This window comes from Marmota marmota, unplaced genomic scaffold, assembly GCF_001458135.2.
Source record: "Marmota marmota marmota unplaced genomic scaffold, marMar, whole genome shotgun sequence".
NCBI classification, from domain to species: domain Eukaryota; kingdom Metazoa; phylum Chordata; class Mammalia; order Rodentia; family Sciuridae; genus Marmota; species Marmota marmota.
Window position 1 is genome coordinate 919,158 of NW_025999969.1, and position 22,813 is coordinate 941,970.

General features: G+C 40.0%; 1 non-coding gene and 1 pseudogene across 1 annotated transcript; one reads left to right on the forward strand and one right to left on the reverse strand.

Annotated features, from left to right (window-relative positions):
- The first annotated feature begins 2,279 nt into the window (after positions 1 to 2,279).
- Positions 2,280 to 2,381, forward strand: LOC125617132. The gene has a single exon (XR_007348004.1). It is a non-coding gene; the product is annotated as a U6 spliceosomal RNA (small nuclear RNA).
- A 1,076-nt stretch (positions 2,382 to 3,457) lies between these two features.
- Positions 3,458 to 22,813, reverse strand: part of LOC107154266 — a 28,604-nt pseudogene continuing 9,248 nt past the window's right edge.

Below are 22,813 nucleotides of genomic sequence, written 5' to 3' on the forward strand. Positions count from 1 at the left end.
CTACCCTTGACATGCCTGAATCTATTGCAACCAGACTGCATGCAGGGTGTTTCCATGACATTTCTCACATAGAAACATAATGCAAATTAAATAAGTTTGAATCCATTTATGACGTAACTAGTTTTTAAAAAATATCCAGAGTTGCTAATAAGGCTCCAAGAAAAAGAAAACGTCAGGGAGAGGACTCAAATCCTTCTTAAAAGGTTGTTCTTTTATGATTTTCTCTAATAACCTCCAGAGTGATAACAATCACCTTTGGCATGCCCTACCCATATAATCTTAAGAGACATAGAACACCACTATGTTCACTACAACTAAATGCCAATTTTTATTGTTAATATTTAAGAGACTAGTTACAAGATTTCATAGCTTAGTCTCAAAAAGGTAAAATAGGTAAAACTTGCTTTGTCTTTATTTTATAATATAGCATTAATATTTTGATGTTCCTTCAGTAAACATTGATATAACTATCCTGGAATTACCCAAGAATTATGAAGTAGCTACAGTTACCTACAAATATTGTATTCAAGTGAAAAAAATACAGTAATTGCATATTTTCAGAAAACACTGTACCCAGAGGAAAAGAGGAAATACTGGGGAGTGATACTGGACAAATCATATTGTTACATTATGAACATGTACAAATATGAAACAACAAATCCCATGATTATGTACAATTCTAATGCACCAATAAAAATGCAGAAAAAGGAAAACATTGTATAAAAAATTAAATAAATGAAAGCCTTAAAGAAAAATAGGTTTTCAAATTGAAGTGACCAAAGATCATAGTAAATGAAAACATTTCTAAACATGTGACACAGAAATGAAGTAATATAAATCATCTAGGGATTCAAATCTACTGTATTGCTATGTTTACCTTTAATGTATCATTCTACATAATTTTCTTCCTTTGGAACAGTAATCTAAGGGGAATGACATTATTTTCATAATATTAGGCCATCAAATCTGTTAATATAGATGCTCAACACGTTCAATTATACAAAATAAATTTGTTTCAAGATGCAAATTTAATTGAAGTGTAATTAATGAAGAAAAAAGATGTTACAAAGATAGCTTTGGGGTTGGGGTTGTGGCTCAGAGGTTGATTGCCTGTCTAGCATGCATGAGGCACTGGGTTCAATCCTCGGCACTACATAAAAATAAAGTAAAAGTATTGTGTCCACCTACAACTAAAAAATAAATTAAAAAAAAAAAAGAATACCCAGATTGGGGCTGGGGTTGTGGCTCAGTGGTAGAGTGCTTGCCTAGCATGCGTGAGGCATTGGGTTTGATCCCAGACACCACATAAAAATAAAAATAAGACAATAAATAAAAACAAATAAGAATACCCATATATATGCTGTATTTCCACTTTGGTCAGTAAAATATCAACACATTCACTTAGATACTGACTTAATTCATGGATCATGGCCACATTCTCAAAGTATTTTAAGGATGCCAGGAAACTGCAAAAGCAGAAGAGATTTGAAGAACAGTATGTGCTAGCTAAACAAGAACTGTGTTTACTTAGCTAGTGAATACTTAGAATAATAAATTTTTACTTTATGATAGCCATCAGGCTCCCAAGCACCCAGAAATAGGAATTAAGGGTTTTAAATTAGTTATAAAGGTCTTAAGAAAATGATTAGACTGAGGTAGATTTACTCAAAATTTTGAGATTCATTAAGTGGTAGCAAATAGAATAATTTCTCAAAGGCAAATTTCTCAGTATACATACATTTGGGGGGAGGAGGGAAAGAGTGCGCATTAACTAGTGAAATCCACCCAACTGCATATAATACTCTGTTACACCAAAGAGTTTGAAGATAAGGGAAATTTTCTAATATAATTTCAGATTATATTTCTTTTTTAAAAAAAGTTTTAAAATTTATATATGACAGCAGAATGTATTACAACTCTTATTACACATATAGAGCTCAATTTTGCATATCTCTGGTTGTATACATAGTATATTCACATCAATTTGTGTCTTCATACCTGTACTTTGGATAATGATGTCCATCACATTCCAACATCATTAATAACCCCTGCCCACTCCCTTCCCCTCCAACCCCTCTGCCCTATCTAGAGTTCGTCTATTCCTCCCTTGCTTCTGCTCCCTATTCCACTAAGAATCAGCCTCCTTATATCAAAGAGAATATTCGGCATTTGGTTTTTTGGGATTGCCTAACTTCACTTAGCATTATTTCAGATTATATTTCATTTGGCTAAAACAGAGTGTAAAGTTGCTTTGCCATATTAAAAATTTACTACAGTGTGTGCTTCACCAGCACATATACCAAAATTGAAAAGATACAGAGAAGATTAGCAGGCCCCTGTGTGAGAATGACATGCAAATTTGTGAAGCATTCATTATTTTTATGCATATATAAATATACCACAGGGAATTTCACCTTTATGTATATGTAGAAATTACCAATCAAAAATAACTAAATAAGGGAAAGAAAGATCAGTAGAGGAAGGAGAATAAGGAGAGGGAGGAGAGAAGAGAAAAAGGCGGGACATGGTGATTGAAATCAAATTCCATGCATGTATGATTTTACAGTTATGCTGTGTATAACTGTAACACTCTAAAAAACAGTTTACTACAATAATTTTTTCACGTAAACATTTAGGCTTGAACTCCAGGACTTAATATGACATGGTAATTTTGCTTTTAATCTGTTGAATAGCTAAAAATAGACAATTTAAAAACTACAACAAAGAAAAAGTTGAAGCACTGCGACTCTTACGTCTTGAACTACTTCTGATGGTTAACTGTTAGGATTTAACAAATTCAAAGAGTTAATGAAGGCTTTCATTCATTTAGTCTTCTGCGCCTTAGCGAGGATGCATAATTACAAAAGACGGGAGACACTGGTAGAAGCTGCAGGACAGTTAGTTTTTGATGAAGCGACAGTTCTCCAGCATGTTTGGTGAAAGAATAAGTTTGCTGATGAAAACCATTATAAGAAGAGTCAATTTTGTGTTAAAGTATTTAAAGATGTCACCTTAAGCAGGAAAAAAAAAGCTTTAATAAAGTCTTCTTTGACTTATTAGGCATTTTCAGTCTATATCGTTAGTGTTGTAATTTTAATAGGACATCTCTACACAGTTATTGTTTGCTTGTTTCTCTCCCTACACATGGCTTCCTCCTTTTCCATTTTTTTAGAAAAAGGAAAAAGAAGATTTGTTGCTTTTCCAGCAAAGGAGAAGCACAGGGTTCCTTCTCTTCTTTTTTTCTTTTTTTGGTACTGGGGATTGAACTCAGGGGCACTTGACCACATGAGCCACATCCCTAGCCCTACTTTGTATTTATTTAGAGACAGGGTCTCACTGAGTTGCTTAGTGCCTCACTGTGACTGAGGCTGGCTTTGAACTCATGATCCTCCTGCCTCAGCCTCCTAAACCGCTGGGATTACAAGTGTGTGCCACCGCTCCTGGCTTCCTCCTCATCTTAATTCATAATGTGCAAAAAGCCATCAAAGATTGAGCGGGTATGCTTGAAAGTAGCAATTAAGCTTAGGGGTACCCTAGGGGTACCTCTTAAGTGTCCCTTGAATTGGTTACTGGTTCGTTGTCATTGTTCTTGAAGTGAATGGGTCTTAATTGATTATCGGGAACATCTTTGACAAAGATCCAGTTAACTTCAAATTTGCCCATCCTTTTATTCTGAGACCACACACTAGTATATGCATTATAGTCCATAAGGGACTTCATTTCAGCCACTGCACGAAAATATCCCTGGCCATTCACACTAAAGAGTAGATGGAGTGGGCCTTTCCCATTCAGGGAATGGTGACCTGCATCTAAATGCTTATTACCATGCTCAGGACTACACCAGATAGAGTACTTGAGGGAATGATGTATGTCATCCTAGAGTAGCTTTCAATGATAAACACATGTCCATCCTTCAGAGTCCAGTCAAAGTCTTGGGGATTGTAGTTGTTTAAGACCTTTAGCTTTTCCAGCACTGGATGTGCTTCTGTGCTAGAAGGTGAAGCGCTGAGAGGTATAACCCCTAAACCAAAGTTTTCATGGCCCATTCCATTGTTCTTGCTGGAGCCTGCTCCCCTGTTCCAAGGAGTTTCCCAGAGACTGTGCAGCTTCTGTGGCTGGGGCTGCATTTGGTGTGGCTGGGCCTGTGGCTGAGGTCCTTGTTGTTGCTGTGGTTGTGGTGACTGAGGCAGCTGGCATTGCACCAATGTTAGCAATTGAATTAATGGCTGAGGCTGTTGGATTTGGGGTTGGTGGAGCCTTTACCACTGACCCCTTTTCATGCCAAGCTTCAATATTCATGGTGTGTTTTATAGGAAGTGGTGGCACAGTAGAATCCCCAATTCCCATATTGCCTTTCCCTTTTTTTCCCCCAAGAGTTCCAGTCTCAGGTCTCGAATTTAAGTCTTTATTATACTTGGAGTTGATTTTTGAATATGGTATAAGGGCTCAATTTAATTATTTTGTATGTGGATATTCTGTTTTCCCAAAATCATCTGTTGAGGAGATTATCCTTTTTCACTGTATAATCTTGGCACTCTTGTCCAAGATTAGTTGAGTGTATATGGTTGGATTAATTTATGGGAACTCTGTTTTATTTCACTGGTTTATATGTCTTTATGCCAGCACCATACTAATTTGATCATTGTAGCTTTGCAATGTATTTTGAAGCCAGGGTGTGATTCCTCTAGCTTTGTTCTTCTTTCTTGATTTATTTGGCTATTCATGGTCTTTTGTGGTTTCACATGAACTTCAGAAGTTATTCTAACTGTGTAAAAAATGCCATTAGGGTATTTTTAGGAATTGCATTGAACCTGTAATCACCCTTAGATGAATGGACATTTTTAACAATATGACCTCTTTCAATCCATGAACGTGGGATGTCTTTCTGTTTGTTTTTATCATTTAATTTCTTTAATCAATGTTTTATAGTTTTCAGTAAACAAATCTTTTATTCCTTAGCTAAGTTTATTTCTACGTGTTTTACTCTTTTCTTATGTTGATTTTTTTAAATCCTGAAACTGTACTGAATTTATATGTAGTTCTAGCCATTTTTAAATGGAATCGTTAGGATTTCTACTCCAAAATTTTTAACTGAAAAATAATAATTTTATATATTTATGGAGTACAATATGATATTTTGACACACATATACATTATGGAATCATTAAATCAAGCTAATAAAGGTATCTACCATATCATATAGTTATTATTTGTCTCTCTGTAAGATGGTATTGTCTGCAAACAGGTATGACTTTATTTTTTCCTTTCCTTTTTGGATGCTTTTTATTTCATTTTCTTGGCTAGAAGTTTTAGTACTATATTGAATAGAAATGGTAAAAGTAGGCATCTTTTCCTTATTCCTAATCTTAGGGAAAAAAACCTTTCAATCTTTCAACATCGAATATGATGTTTACTATGGATTTTTCATATATGATTTTTATTATGTTGAGGTAGTTGAAATCTCTTTCTAATTTGCTAAGTAACTTTTTGAGTGTGTGCTGGGGATCAAACCCTGGTCCTGTGAATGCAAGTCAAGTACTCTACCAATTGAGCTATATCCCCAGCCAGTGATTTTTTTTTTGGAAGGAGACAGGATCAAATCTAGGGCCTCAAGCATGCTAGGCAAAGTGTTCTATTATAAACGTAACATACATCCCCATCCCTGTTGAGAGTTTTTATCATGAAAAAGCATTGAAGTTTGTCAATTTTTTTTTTTGCATCAATTGAGATGGTATGTTGTTTTTCCCCGCCCTTTTTCTGATAATGGTGTATCATATTAATTTTAATTTTCACATGTTGAACCATCCTTGCATCCCACTTGGTCATGATGTGTGATATTTTTAGTATACTATTAATTTTCATTTAGTAATTTTGTTAAGAATTTATGCATGAATGTTCAGAAGGGATATTGTAATGTAATTTTCTTTTTCTTGTAGTGTCTTTGGCTTCAGTATCAGGGTAATACCAACATCATAGAATGAGTTAGAAAGGGTTTCCTCTTCAGTTTTGGGGGAAGAGCTTGTGAAGGAGTGCCATTAATTCTTTAATATTTGTTAGAATTAGGGCTGGGGATGTAGCTCAGTGGTATAGCATTGGTCTAGCTCGTACAAGTATCCTGGGTTCAATCCCTAACACTAAAAAAAATATTGCTTATAAAACCCAGGTTCTTAAAAGTCCACTTTTTGGGCATGGTTATTGATATACACCTGTAGCCCTAGCACTTGGGAGGCTGAGGCAGGAGAATTGCTTGAGCCCAGGAGTTTATGACTAGCCAGTTTGTCTCAAAAAGAAAAATAAATTCACCATTGAAGCCATCTGATCCTGGGTTTTTCTTTGTTGAATTTTTTTTTTCTTTCCCTTATCTTTAAATTTTTTTTTCTTTTTTCTTTTTTATGGTACTGAGGATTGAACACAGAGACACTCTGAGTTACATCTCTAGGCATTTTAAAAATTTTTGTTTTGAGACAGGGTCTTGCTAAATTGCCTAGTCTCATCTTTAACTTGTGATCTCTTGTATCAGCCACCCAAGTAGCTAGGATTATAAGCGTGTGCCACCAAACCTAGTGGAAGGTTTTTGATTTCTAACTCAATCTGCCTACTAGTTACAGGTTGTTCAGACGTGTTATTTATTCATGATTAAGTCTTGGTAGGAAATAAGTTTCTAGAAATCTATCCATTCCTCTAAGTTATTCAGTTTGTTGATGTAAATTGTTTATAGTAGTCTGTTAAGATCCCTCTTACATCTGTGGTGTCAGTTGTAATGTTTCTTCTTTATTTCTGATTTTATTTGTTTCAGTCTTATCTTTTTCCTGAGTTTGTCTAGCTGTAGATTTGCTAATTTTTTTTATCTTTTCAAAAAGTCAACTCTCAGTTTTATTGATTTTTCCATTGTTTTTCTATTTTGTTTATTTCTGCTTTCATCTTTGTTACTTCCTTCTTCTAACTTTGGGCTTAGTTTATTGTTCTTTATCGAATTGTGTGAAGTTCAAAGTCAGGTGAAGTATTTGAGATTTTTAAGATGTAGGCAATTCTCAGTATAAACTTCCCTCTTAGGAATGCTTGTGTTGCTTTCCATAAGTTTTGATATGTTGTATTTTTATTTTTGTCTAAAGCTATTTTCTAGTTTCTTTTTTGATTTCTTCTTGGAGCCAATAGTGGTTCAAGAGTGTGTTGTTTAATTTCCACATATTTGTGAATTTTCCAGTTTTCCTTCTTCTATTGATTTCTAGTTCCATTCTACTGTGGTCAGAAATGAGACTTGGTACAATTTCAGTCTTCCTAAATTTGTTAAGACCTAACATATGACCTATTTTGGAGAAAGATCTTAGAAAAATGTTCACTCTGCTGTTTTTGTGTAGAATGTTCTATATGCTGTTTGATCCATTTGGCCTGTGGTTTTTATTTAAGTCTCTTCATTATTGATCTATAGCTAAATGTTCTATCCATTTTTGGATGTGGGGTATTGAAGTTTTCTAATGTCATCATATTGTTGTCTATTTTTCTCACTAATTTGATCAGTGTTTGCTTTATGTATTTAGGTGTTTTCATGTTGGGTACATCTGTATTTATAATTGTTATATGTTCCTGGTGTAATGATCCTTTTATTATAATAAAAAATCTAAAATATTTTGTGACAGTTTTGTCTAAAACAAGTATAATCACCTGCTGCCTTTTGGTTTTGCCTGGAATATATTTTTTTATCTGTTTACTTTCAGACCATGTGTATCCTTAAATTCAAGTCAAGTTCCCGGTATATGGAATATAATTATTTTTTAATCCATTTCAGCCAGTCTATCTTTGGATTGAGAAGTTTAATTTATTTATATTTAAAGTTATTGGTGTATTATATATATCATATATTTAAGTTTAATATACTTACATTTAAATTATTAATAGGAATGGATTTTGCTATTGCCATTTTTCTGTTTTTTGGTTCTAGTTTTTCTAACTTTTCCTCTTTTATAATCTTTCTTTGTGTTTTGCTGATTTTTTACATTGATATGCTTTGATACTATTCACTTTCTTTTGTGAAATTTCTAGGTTTTTTTTTTCTTGTAGTTTCTTTCCGGCTCACATAAAATATCTAATAGTTATAATAGTCCATTTTAAGTTGATAAAAACTTCAACTGCACAGAAAAGTTCATTAGCTTCCTCCACTGCACTTTATATTATTATTGTCACAATTTGCATCTATTCATACTGGATAGCTTTTCACATATTTTTTTTGTTCTAGTTATTTTTTAATGCTTTTGTGTTTTGATTTTTTATGCTAGAATTAAAAGTGATTTGTCCAAAATCATTATAGTAGCAATATTATGTGTCTATGTATTTCTCTTTACTAAGGAGTTTCATACTTTCTTATGCTATTGTGTTGCTGTTCAGCATTCTTTCATTTTTAAAGAACTCCCTGAGGATTTCTTCTAAGGCAGGTCTTATGGTAATGGACTCTTTCTGTTTCTGTTTGTTTGAGAAAGTATCTCTCATTTTTCAAGGGCAATTTTGCCTGGTATAGACTTCTTGGTTGGCAGTTATTTTTTTTTCCTTTGGGTACTTTTGAACATATATTTTCACTCCTTTCTGAGCTCAGTAACTCTTATAAAATGTAATTATTTTGTTATCAGCTTGTCTGCTTTTTTTTTTTTCTGTAACTGTGGTTTTGTTATGTTTTTTTGGTGGGAGGTACCAGGCACTCGACCACTGAGTCACATCTTCAGCCCTATTTTGTATTTTACTTAGAGACAGGGTCTCACTGAATTGCTTAGCTGGCTTTGGGAGGCTGGCTTTGAACTCGCAATCCTCCTGTCTCAGCCTCCTGAGCTGGTGGGATTACAGGTGTGCACCATCACAGCAGGCTAATTGTGTGTGTGTGTGTGTGTGTGTTTTTATGTTTGAGATCTCTCATTGATTCTTTTTCTATTACAGCCTGACGATTATTGTTTCTTGGATATTATAGACCTTCCCTTATTCCTTTGAGGGTTTAGATTTTACATAAGTCTTGCTATGACTACACTTTTCCTCCGTAAGTACTTTTATTGTTGTTCTATTTCTTTCGTGACATTGGCTTTACTCAAATGCTTGCTGAATGTTGACTGTGCTCATGGTTGTAACTGAGAGGCTACATTAGACTTTTTAGTTTCTGCTTGTGCTGCTTGCTTGGAAATAGAGTGGGATGGGAAGGAGCAGGGACAGGTCAGGGAGGGCAGCTTGGGACAGGGCATGGCAGAAGCTAATCTTGTGGACATGGGAGCTCCAGTTTCTGGTATGCATGGAGCACTGCCTTGTCTCTCTGACCCAAGCCCACACCTACTGTGCAACCTGCAGGGCCACACCTAGTGCCTCTGACTGGCTTATCTATGTATATGGGTTTTGTGTTTACGTGGGCAGGGATTGGTTTATAGAGATAAAACACATGGCATTTTGTTGTTATTTATTTGTTTTTGGCACTAGAGGTGGAACCTAGGGATGCTTAACCACAGAGTCACATCCTCAGCCTTTTTATTTTTTATTTTGAGACAAGGTCTCTCTCAGTTGCTTAGGGCTTTGCTAAGTTGCTAAGGTTGGCTTTGAACTTGTGATCCTCCTGCCTCAGCCTTCCCGGCTGCTAGTGTGCCCAGCCTGGCAGCTCTTCTTGGTAGTTCTGCCTTTGGGCTGCCTGGGTCCCTCTAGCTCTCAGGTCCTCCCTACTCTGGGTTTAGGGCTGTCCCATCCACAGTTTGGACTTTGCTTTTTTCCTTAAGTCCAGCCCTATCTTCATTGCTTCAGCATTTTAACCTTAGAAAATTCTCCATGGTTTCTGTCCCACCAAGGAAACCCTTCATGATTTTGAGTTGCAGATTTTAAAAAATCTTTTTTCTTTCCTTTGTTGGGGATTTATCTTATTTATAGTCCACCATCTGTGAATCTCAAGCTTGCAGAGAGCTTAGGGCTAGATATATAGATTTTGGAGTCATTTGAATAATAAATGAAAACTTGAAGCATGGGGGGCATAAAGATATTCAGAGTCTGTACATAGAGGAAAGAATTTAGGAAACTATAAAATGAGGAATCAATGGGGAGGAGTAATTGGAGGTGGCCAGAGGCTCAGAAAAGGGAAGAGGAGAGGAAGGGTAAAGACTACAGAGAGGTGAAAGATCAGACCTGAGAGAACGTCAGAGGGCAATGCCTGAGGCAGCTGTGGCTTTTGAGAACTCCCTTGCTGGAGGGGTGAAGCTGAAGCCAGATGGGCATTAATTAGGGGTGAGTTGAGAGAGCTGAGGCAGGCAATGAGTGTCCTTTTAGTCTAGTAGTGAAAGTAGTAGTGAAGGGGAGAGTTGGGAGACACTAGCCAGGAGGGAGTCCCCGTCAGCCCTTGAAAAATTCCCCCATTGACTGAGGCTTCCTGACACCCACATGTAAGGAGCTTCCCTCTTTTCATAAGAAGCAGATGGATTAACAGACACAATTATTATTCGTATTTTAATGTGTATAGCAAGAGTTGTATTAGAAATACTTGTAATAGGTGAAATTCCCTGTTATAAACCCATCTTTGTTTAGAAGCCATCTTTGTTTGCTTTTTAGTTTTCTTTTCACAAATAAGCAACATTTTTTCATTGAATGACACAAGAAATGTGCCGTGTCACTTTTTTTTTTAAGGCAAGGAATCTTTTATTTTTATTTTTATTTATTTATTTTTTTACCTTTTACTTTTATTTATTTATTTTTTTTGGTGCTGGGGATTGAACCCAGGGCACTTAACCACTGAGCCACATCTCCTGCCCTTTTTTATATTTTATTTACAGACAGGATCTCACTAAGTTGCTTAGGGCCTTGCTAAGTTGCTGATGCTGGCCTTATCCTCCTGCCTTAGCCTCCCCATCTGCTGGGATTACAAGTGCACACCATGGCGCCTACTGGTATCACATTTTTTCCCCCTAGAGAAAGTAATAAAATGTATAGAAACTACTTCTGAACTTGGAACAGATGTATGCTGGTGCTTGGAGCCTGGCCATCCTCCCCAGAAAAAAATTCTTCTTTCCTTACTCTGGAGAGCCACCAAGCTCTGGAAACCACAACTGCCTACACTAGCAGAAAAATCCGAGTTTTCTGTGAGAGACTCAGGGATTAGTCTTTCAGGGATATGCCATGTTGGCATATGGTCAAAAGCAATAGGGTTAATAGTTTGGCACCATGAGTGGAACTAAGGGGTGTATTAACCCTGTGACTGGATTCTGTTTAGTTGGGTCCTGACACTTTTATCTATTATTGTCATATAGGTAGATTATGGAAATGAAGGCAAGACAGGGTATGAGAAGGGGGTGAGTATAGTGGGCATTTGTTGTTCTTTTTTTCTAAACAGATTTATTAAGATATATTGATATACAATAAACTTCACATTTAAAGGGTACAATTTGATAAGTTTTGACCTATATATACCATCACACTATAAAAATAATTAATATGTCCATTATATTGAAGAGTTTCCTTGTGCCTTCAGCAATTTTTCTCTCACCTACCCCTATTCCTAGGCAATAATGGATCTACTTTGTGTCTCTATAGGTAAGCTTGCATTTTCTAAAATTTTATGTAAATGAATGCATGCAGTATGTACTCTTTTTACCTTTTCTTATTTTCCTCAACATTATTATTTTGAGATTTACTTAGGATGTGTGTATCAATAGTTCATTCCTTTTCATTTCAGAATAAAATTTCATTATATGGATATGCTACAATTTGTGTATCCTTTCATCTGTTGATAGATATTTTGAATTATTTTCAGTTTTTGACATTATAATTAAATCTGTGATGAACATCTGTGTACAAATTACTGTGTGGACATATCCTCTCATTTCTCTTGGGTAAATACCTCTCAGTGGAATGGCTAGATCCTGTGATACATGTTTTAACATTTTAAGAAACAATCAAGCTATTTCCCAAGGTGATTGTTTCATTTTACATTCTCACCAGCCATGTAAAAGGGTTCCAGATACTCCAAGTCTTCACAAAATATTGGGTACAGTTGGTTTCTTTAAGATGCTCTAGGTGCACAGTGGCATCTCACTGAGCTGATCATATGCACTTTGAGTGGAGTTCTTTTAATTCAGGATTTCATGAACATAACAAAAGCCCTGAGTTGAGAATTATTCTGCCCATACAAGTGTCCTAAGAAGAAATGGTTAAAAATAGTTATGTACAGAAATAATAGATGACCTCTGGCATCTATCTTTTATCTTTCCCTTTCTGACTCTGGTCACATCTGAAGCTAGATGGGCCAAAGAGAAATACATTTGCTTGACTGTGTGTTCAGCTCTAATTTTTCTGTTCCCAGGTTACAGTGCCCTCTCTTTTGCCTCCTGTGTGCTCTAGGGATGCCTCCGTTCCCTATGGGACACAGGAGTCGGAATGAACCTTATGCTGCATTCAGATTCTTGAAATTGTAAATAGAATTTGAACATTTATTAAACATTTGGAATTAAGGATAATTATTATGAACTAATTTTCTTTTCTGCTGGGCAGTGATTCCTAACTTCTTCTGGGTCATGGATTCTTTAGAGAATCTGACAAACTAAGGAGGGGGAAAGGATAGGTGCATCTAGGACAAAAGGACATGTGGATCCAGTGCTCGCTGACACTATTGGACAGATTTGTGCAATGCTGGGAAATGAGGAGTGGTCTTCCTCCCTCCTCTTCTTCTTCCTCTCCTTCTCCTTCTCCATTTTTCATCTTCCTCCTTCTTCCTTTTTCCTTCCTCCTCCCTCCTTCTCTTCCTACCTCCTTCTCCTCCTCCTCCTCTTATTTAACATGTGGGTGGTAAGGTCTGCTATGCATGTCAAGAGAAATGCTGGAAAACCTAGTGGGAACCTGTTGGTCAAATCCTGCAGAAGTCCTCCCTGCCCTGGACTTTAGGTTACACAAGCCACTAGATCTCATTGTTTGAGGTGATGTGGGTTGAGATTTGTACAAGCGGCTGAAATCACCTTCATGAGTCCTGGGGTGAGTCAGATTTTGCTTCCTCTGAGAGAGCCAGGGGAATGTATGGGGAGATTTTGGGAGAGAAGGGAGTTGATGGTGAAGGTCCTCGAGTCCTGGGAGTCACCGCAGGAGTGGACTGAAGGTCTTGGTGGGTGTGGGGACTCTAGGAGGGTTAGGTAAAAATGACCATCTCTCCCACCCTGTTCAACTGCCTGGGGTGGAGGCATGCCCAGCTCTCGTTAGGACCTTCACCCAGAAGTGAAGAGCCCCTTGTTGCATTTCCCTTTGCCAATGACACAATGCTCTGTGTTGGCACAGGGCTGGCCGTAGGACTTCTCCCTGGGCAGCCATGTCTGAGCACACAGGAATCCCCCAGCTTCTCTTCCTTTTCCCAATTTGACAGTATTACTCTCCCAATCCCTTATTACCTGCAGGGCTTGGCTTTGACTAGAGTGGACATTCTCAGTGGATCATTGCTAAAGGGACAGCAGAGGTCAACCATTCTCTCCCATCATAACAATCTGATCTTCTAGCAGGTGGCCACTGGTCTCCTATCCCCTGCTTTTCTCTGGAGGTGGAGAATTCCCACCTTTCTGGGCACATCCATTCTGTCTTCTCTTCCACCATGATCATCTCCCTCAAACACCCCAGGATGACATTTCTTGGCTTCTAAATCTCTGGCAGTTTCCCCATAACCTAACCCCCACGTGTTAAGGCTCCCCATGCTCTGGCCCTTTCTTTCCTGTCTCTATCACTCCACACATTGCAATCAAGCCTTATCAACTCCCTTGTCGTGGGACTTGAAGGAGTAAAGATGAGCACCTGACATTGCAGTGATGAGGCACCCTTGGAACAAATGGTGCAGGTTTTGTTGAGATGGACCACTGAGTGGTCCATTCCTGGACCAAGGGCTGCCCTGGAGCCACTGAGAGGCAAGGGGCCTAGGTCTAAGGGAAAAAATGGGGAACAGCATTTTGGGCAGGAGAACCAGCATGCGCAAAGGCCCAGAAACAGGTTTATGGTTCATTTGGGTAAAGGCAGATGATTATGCCCTCTAAACTCTAGAACAGAGTATGAGTTTGTGGGAATAAAGGAGGAGGTGAGACAGAGGGGAAATAAAGCCTATGAAGGGATTTGGAAGTGTGCTCTGTTCTACAGTGATGGGCAGTGTGGTTGCAAGCAGGGAGCAACCTGACGGCATTGACATTCTTCAGAGATGGCCCCAGGGCCTGTGCCGGAGGGAAGACCAGTTAGGAGATTTGTTCTTTCCGGATAGGTGACAAGGGCCTGCCTCTGTTCCATCAGCTGTAGGAGGAAGGGAGGTTAGAGAGGCAATTCCCACACTGTGGAAGGTGAGGACTAGTAATTTCTACAGAGAGTACATGGTTAGGTGGTGGGAATCGCAGAAAATGTGAGATGGAGACAGAGTAGGGAGATTGCTGAGCCTCATCCTCCAAGCTCCACAATCCCACCCCACATACTCTCCAGCCCCCTAGATAGGTCATTGTTCTCTGAACACACCTTGTTCAAGCCTTGGCTAATGGTCCTTTCTTCCTGAAAAGATCTCACCACCTATCCTTCTCCACATTGGTAAATAATAATTATGATTCATAGTAAAAATAATAGCTAAGACAAATTTTTGAGCCCTCACTATAAATTCAGTTATGAAATTGATTTCTCTGTAGGTGCTATGGTTTGGATATGTTTCCCCAAAGTTTATGCATTGGAGAGTCCTCCCCCCCCCAAAAAAAATCATGTGGTAATAGCATTTGGAGGTAGTTGGATTAGATGAGGTCATGAGGGTGTGTCCCTGTGATGATATCATGACTTTAAGAGAGGAAAGAGACCTGAGCCAGCCACAAGTACTATGTGATATCCGTGCCATGTTATAATGCAGTAAGAAGGTCCTCACCAGATGCTGAGCAGACACCAGAACCCCATTCTTGAACTTTTCAACCTCCAGAACTGTGAGCTAAAAAACTTCTATCCTTTATTCGTTACCCAGTAGGTGGTATTCAGTTACAGCAATAGGAAAAAAAAAATCTGGCAGTAGGTACTTAGTGCCTACAACAAACTTGAGATAGACATTATTACAATTGTCAAATGAAGAAATTGAAGCCCAGAGGTGTTAGGTTGCCATTGGGTACCCAGATAGTAAATGGCAGAGCTAGGATTTCAACCCACTTCTCACTGTGGCCCAGCTTGAGCTCTTAAAAGCTATTTTTAGAGGGGCACAGGCTTAGCTCCATGGTCTATCCTTGCTGTTCCTCGGGGCACCCACAGTTCTTGATTCTTGGCCTTGGGCTCTGATTTTGGCCATGCTAGGACTAGGGAAGGGGGCTCAGTTCCTTCTTGTCTCTGGAGAAAGACACCCTCCCCATTCTCAAAGGTCCTGAGTCTACCTGTCACCTGGAGGAGAGGGCAGGTGACCTTTCCTGTTTTTCCAAGAGCGCTTCTTTCCTTGGCTTCCTACATGCCTGGCTACTCTCTTAGTCTCTTGCATTATCTTCTAATTCTTTACCCTTAGTATTTATTGGTGGTTCTTAGCACTCTTAACACATGATCCTGTCTTAATGACTGCTGATATCTAGCAATTCCCCTCTTTATCTCGGTCCTGGGCCTCTTTCACAAGCACCAGCTATGTATATCCACTTATCTACTTGACATCTAAACTTAAACAGTCAGATAGCAATTCTGACTTTGTTATCTTCTTCCACAGTCCCACTCTTCTTTGTTTTTCTTATCGCAAACTGGCCTATTACTTGGCCTCCCCAGAGCTGAATCCAGAAATCCTGGGTGTCCTCCTTGACCTATCATCCTGGGACCCCCAACTCCTCCTGACCAATTCACAGCTACAAACTGTATTGATTTTCTTTTTAAAAAATATCTCTTGAATCTCCAATCCCTCCCTACTATCATGCTAAGGTCAACTACCTTGGCTTTCTGATACCTAGTTTTTAAAATTTTTATTTATTTTTTATTTTTTATGGTCCTAACAGTAACTATAGACGTCTTTCTAAAGTGGAGAATGGCTTAGACCCCTGTAGTGTGGACTCTGAGGCAAGACTCTCTGGGTTCATGTTTCAGCATTTTCACTTTCCACCTAAGCAATCTTGGGAAAATTACTTATTCTAGGTTTCCTCATCTGTAAAATGGGGAGAATAATAATAATAATTTTACAATCTCTTATTAAAACCCCTTGGGATCACATACGTTTTAGAATTCAGAAATTTCGGATTTCAAAAAAGGCAGTACTTTGCATGTGTCATAAATTTCTTGACATCCCCAGTGAGATCTGAGGCAATATCCTGTAATCAAACAGTATTTCTGAAGTGAAGCATGAATATTCACATTATGTGGGGGTAAACAAAGATAGAAATAGCCTCATGTCAGTTCAGCTCAAATTCTGCTGCCAAATAAGTTATAAAAATCTTTAGGTTTGCAGAGTTTTGCATGGTGGAATTGAGGGTAGGGATTGTGGACCTACTTCATGAGGCTTGTAGGAAGAGTAAATGAATAAAACATGCTTGTAATTTTATAAAGTTCTCTGAAAAATGTTTGATGCACAGTAAGATGATCTAAGTCTTGGTTAGGATGGGTGTTTAGAACCTTTTGAGGATCCCCTGGTCCCTGGTGGAGTCCTGCCTCTTGGAAGACCCTACATGCTACCCCTTCTGCTGAGAGCCAGTTTCATCCCTTTCTTTCAGCTCCTCAGTTGTGCTCTCTGACTCGTTATGCTCTGGCTTCCACAGAGCCTTTCGCCCCTGATTGGACCACTGCCCACCATGCTCTATTTCCTTGTTGAATTCCAGAAAGCTCTCCCTGCTCCAGTCTGGCTTCTCAGAGTATGGCCACTATAATCCTCCCTGGGCCACACTGCAAGTGCTGGTTGATTTGCTTGGTTTTCCACGGGCCTCTCAGCTCTGTGTGAAGGAACCCTGAGATCTTTCTCCCCCTGGTATCTGGCTTACAGTATGTTCCCAGTTTGTATTTATTGGGGAAATCAATAAAGTACGTGCACTGATATTTATTGAGTATCTACACATACCGGGTATAGTGCTAAGCCTGGTGCACGATCATTCCACACAGGATGGTGAGCTCCTGACCCCTCAGCAGTTCCTACCTGTCAGTCTCCCATAGCTGCTGTTGGGTCATCTCCTTGCCTCTTGAAGATTTTGGCTCATGTCTCACTGTTTTCCCTACCAGCTCAGGCCCTTTCCATGTCCTGGGCCAGCCCCAGCCCCATGTTGGCTTCCCCAGCCCCCTCCTGTCCAGCTGTTGGCTCACTTCCATCTCCTTAGACACTAAACTCCAAACCCTGCTGTGACCCTACACCCTTGTTCTTCCCTCATGAAGACCCTCACCACTTTCCATGAAATGTCATTCTTCTATCCGTTGGTGCCCTGCAGCACCCACCTTCCACTTTCTGCAAAGCTCTTCATGCTGATTTTGTCTGCATTTAAAAAAAAATTTAGTTGTAGATGGACACAATACCTTTATTTTATTTATTTTTATACAATGCTGAGGATTGAACCCAGGGACTCATACATGCTAGGCAAGAGCTCTAACCCAAGCCACAACCCCAGCCCCTGCACTGTTTTTTTTTTTTTTAAAGACTCAGTGCCATGCTTGTAAAAATCTAGTCATTTCATATTAAAATCTAGATTTATGTCTTCCCTTGGGAGGGAAATATCAGATTGAACTGAAGGTCTGCATTCCTGCCAGAGATCAGGTGGCCTGAGTCTCCAGTTAGCCTAATTCCAACCACTGCCTGCTTTTCTCATCTCTAGTACTTGATGGCCTGAAGGCATCTGAGTACGTGACCTCTGTCTTGGGCTGAAAACTTTTCAAGGTAGGCAAAAATTGCTTACATTGGTCACCTCAGAATTTTCTTAGTCATAAAATAGTATGGATAACGATGGCTATAGTTTAATGCCGCAGTCTGGCTGGGCACAAATGCCGCAGTCTGGCTGGGCACACAATCACGAGCCACCACACAGCTTGTAGATTCAAACAGCAACTCTTTATTCCCGAACTCACACCAGCCGTCTACAATCACGTTCTGGGGAAATCCACGTTCTCTGCCCAAATCCACCTCCACTGGGCTTCTATCTCCCAAAAAATACTGTCTGAATCCCGTGAGAACTCAAGGGGAACTCAGGCAGCAGGATACGCCCTATTCCCAGCAGGAATAATCTTAAACCTGGAACGCCCTAAACCCGATTATCCTAAACCGGGAACACCCTAATCCGCCCTGGTCCTTGAGCAAGGTCACCTACATGCAATGTCACTGCAACATGTCCTATTTCCACGAGTCCTTCCACTAAGCAACATGGGGTACGCTGGCAAGGAAATTGTCATACCTACTTGGCTAATGGCTCCCAGCATTAAGGGTTTACTATGCAATGGGCACTTTATGTAGAGCGTGGCTCTCTATCACTCTAAGGGATGCATATTATAATTCCTTTTTATTTTTAGATGAGAAAACCAGGGCTTGCAAAGGGTAAGTAATTTACTTACTGACACATAGCTGGCAAATAGCAAGAATTTGTGGGAGCATGTGCAAAGATTGCTCAAAGTACCAGAGAATTTGGATCTTTGTGCATATATTCCAGACAGGAAGGAGCACAGCTCCTGAGAGGGCGCTTGACATTTTTGACCAGCTATACCCACCTTTCACAGATAACCAAATCCTTCTTATGGTATAATAGACATGCTGGAAGAATTTTGAAGAGCAATATCTGGTATATAAAACTCTCTAATGATCTGACTGAGTAGAATTGGGAATGGGGGTGAGTGGTTATAGGACCAGAATGATGCTCTAAGGAGGCCAAGAAGCAAAAAGGAAGAGACACAGCCCCAGAGGGAAAGGCAGAGGGGTGGGCAGAGACGCTGGGTTGAGAGACAGAAGAATAGCAGCCTGTGTCTTCTGCATTTGCTTCCTGGGGCAGGATGGTCAGGGCTTTTTGGGCTATCTAAGACAGTGACATCTCTTGTGTAGGAATTTTAGGGGGGCATCTGGGGATGCCTCAGACTCTGAGATAGAAGGGCTATTAGTTGTGGCTTTGGGGACAGACATTCCTGCTGCCAATGTCTCCTTTTTCTTAGGTTCCTACCTGGCTTCCCTGGGGCTTGTACCTCCCTCCCTTCTACCTCTGAAACAAACACTCCCCATACCCAGGTGGCTGCTTCGGCTTCTCTTGGGTGTGACACAAGGAGGCCCATCTGCCTGAGGCTTGATTCTGGGCATCTGGGACTCATCTTTTGTCTCCATCTCTCTTGGTGACAGGTGAGATGGAGACTCAGGGTCTTTCTAGACTGGGTGGCACCCAGGCAGCCAGACAGAGGAGCAGTCTGCCTTCCTGGACTTCTGTGAAGGCCTTTTTCATAGGTAGAAGGCGAGCCGTGTCCTCTGACACTTTCTCTCTCACGATTCTGGCCAGCATAGGATGATATTTTAGAGGGTTAAGAGAAGAAAAACAGGATCTGATAACATAAATACCATTTGGGGTTTAGCAATCAGCATAGGAGGGAAATGCGTCAGCACACCTAGAAGTGTCTCCTTTGGAAATACTACCATGGGACAGTACTCTTCCTTGCTACATTTTCTATCAAGTTCCAGGTTTTCTACAAGAAGGAACAGGGTTACTTTTCTAAGACAAACACATTTATCCTTTTTGCAAAGTATTCTGAGTTAGGGGTGTAGTTTAGTGGTAGAGTGCTTGTCTAGCATGCATGAGGTCCTGGGTTGATCCCCAGCACTGAAAAAAAAAAGTTATATCTGAAAACTTGCAATTGATAATAAAAATGTGGATGTGTAGTTAAAAGTTTACTGTGCTACTTTCTGGAATATCACCTGAGCCTTCAAATATGATATAACACACTCCCCAGAGTCTCCCTGTCCTTCTTGCCCTCTTTATTCTTCTTCACAATATTGTTCACAACCTGTTATAATTTGTGCTTATTGAATTGTCCCTTGTCTTTTCTTTGTCTACCACTAGCATGTCACTAGCATAGGAACAAGGGCTCTGCCTTGTTTATTCCCAGCCTGGAGCAGGCCTGGCAGTGAGAAGGCCCAGCTCAATGTATGTTTTTTTGAATGAATGAATTTTCTGCTTGTTAGCAATTTCAGTTTTACTCGTAACACATTTCTGAGCTATTCATGGAATGAACTGTTATTGCTTACAGATCAGAAGAAAAAACAGAAACGACATAATGGAGAGATACCTCAGTTGTAGCAATTGTGAATGAACTTCTTTTGTAATGTAGTGAGCATTCTTTTAAGTCTCAAAAATACACAAGAAACTGCTGGCAGGTCACTGTTGAGCTGGGTGAGAGGACAGATGTGTAGGAGAAAGATTCCTCGTACAGAGCCACTATTCGTCTGCAGTCCTCAAAGGTAAACAGGATGGACCTGTGTAAATCTGCAGCCCCAGAAGGCAGGCTGGGGAGCCCATGTGCTCTCTGTCTCTCCCTCTTGCCTGACTGTCCGTCTTTTGGTTTTGGGTCAGGAGGTAGGAGATATGTTTGCTTCCTGAAAGCCTCTCTGATTTAGACTTCCAGATCCTCGTGAGGGTGGGCATCAGAGGGAGGGTACCAGGCTTGGCCCTTGCTCCTTGGGAGGACAAGCTGCGGCTTCTCTGGATTCAGTTATTGAGGCATCTTGTTCTTCACCCTTTGGAGCCTGCTCCTCCAGGGTGAGTCCACTAAGCCTTTGCTTGCTCCCTGTTCCTTCCCTCCTCCCTTTGTCTAGGTAAACCATTGTCCACACAGTGTATTTTCTATGCCTGGGAATACTACCTCTTTAAGTGACACTCAGGGTTATCTTCAAACCTTGGCTTATGTTGTCTGCCATCCTGGTAAACATCTCGGTCCTTTGTGAAGCTTTCTGATCTCTGATAACAGCGTTTCTGATCACAGACTCTCTCAGATTGTAACAACTTCACTGAGTAGGGGGTTTACTTAGTGACCCTTTCTCTGTGCCTACCATCAGCACCTCCTTTCTTTCTGCCTCTCCAGACTTCCAAACATTGTGTTGTTTCTTTTCACACAAGCAGGCTCACATCAGTAGAAGCGGTGGCCTCCCAACTGCACCAAGGGACACATATTTCTATATACAGATGCTCCTCAACTTGTAATGGGGGTTATGCTTCAATAAAACCATCATAAATTGAAAATGTCTTAAGTCAAAAATGCATTTAAGCCGGGCATGGTGGTGCATGCCTGTAATCCCAGCTGCTAGGGAGGCTGAGGCAGGAGGATTGCGAGTTCCAAGCCAGCCTCAGCAAAAGCGAGGTGCTAAGCAACTCAGTGAGACCCTGTCTTTAAATAAAATACAAAATAGGGCTGGGGATGTGGCTCAGTGGTCAAGTGTCCCTGAGTTCAATCCCCAGTACCAAAAAAAAAATGCATTTAATATGTTTAACCTGCTGAACCTGATAGCTTAGCAACATTATTATCCACTGTAGAGCATTGGTTATTTTCTCCCTGTGATTGTGTGGCTGACTGAAGCTGTGGCTTGCTGCTGCTACTCATGAGAGAGTGTGGCACTGCATGTCACCAGCCCAGGAAAAGATCCAAATTCAGAATTCCAAGTATGGTTTCTTTCTTTTTTTTTTTTTTTTTTAATAGATGTGTGTGTGTGTGTGTGTCCGTGTCTGTGTGTGTGTATATATGTATATTTAGCTATTGATGGACCTTTATTTTATTCATTTATTTATATGCAGTGCTGAGAATTGAACCCAGTGCCTCACAGATGTGAGGCAAGTGCTCTACCACTGAGCCACAACCCCAGTCCCCCAAGTATGGTTTCTACTGACTCTGTCTGTCACACCACCATAAAGTTGAAGAATCCTCTGTTGAAGCATTGTAAGTTGAGAACTGTCCAAAGTTTTCTTTAGCTCTATTTCCTTTCATCTCCTTTGTGTGTTAGTTGTGTCCCCCTCTTCATTTTGATGAAGTCCAAAGGCCTTCTGGAAATTTCTGTGATCTCTGGGAACTGGCAAACTCCAAGTTCCTGCAACTTGGGTACCACTAAGATTTACATCCACATTTCATAGTGATTCTTCCCCTTCTGCTCCCACTGACTCTAGGATGGCCTCTTTTTGGTTTTCCCTCAGAATCATTCACACATAATGTTTATTTGAGAAGTGGACTTTAGTGAAAAGGTTGGATGTTTTCACATTGCAGCTGGGCAGTCAATTTTAGCACGAAGTTGTTAGACATCTCTGCTTCTAAGTAGGCTGGAAACTCTCCCTGTTCCCTCTCCCCAGGCTCAGGCCTCTGCTAGGTGTCTTGTTTCCCTCCCTTTCCCTAGACAAGGTGAAGCCACCTCTTCCCACCTCTCCCAGGACCGAAGTAGATAAAGTCACTTTCATATTTTAAGCAATTTACCTTGAAAAAACCCCCAAAAGTTGAAAAAAAAATGAAGACATTGGAAATCCTCACAATAATAAGAGAGCAAATGTGGGCCATCATTGCAGACGCTCCCTCTCGCAGGACCACAGGACACATGCCAGCCTTAGCACAACCGCCTGCAGCCTTTCCTACCCAAAAGACCTAGCCTTGTGTCTGCTCTCAGTCTTCTTTGCTTTAAATGGATCTTGGATGTGCAGAAGTTGAAAAATGATGACCCTCATTTGTGACATACTCTCATCGTTGGTCCTTGATTGTTCTATTTACCTATTTGTAGAGTCACGTGTCTGCCTCTGGTCCATGGCATTATCAACAACTTTAACTGTGGGGAGCCACTCTGAATGACCCACGCCTTCCAGTTCTGAAGCAAGAGGCTCTGACCAATCACTACATTTCAAGGTGACTTGGACATTGTCCCAGCTCCAGAAGTAGAAGGCGTGTCTTCAGATGT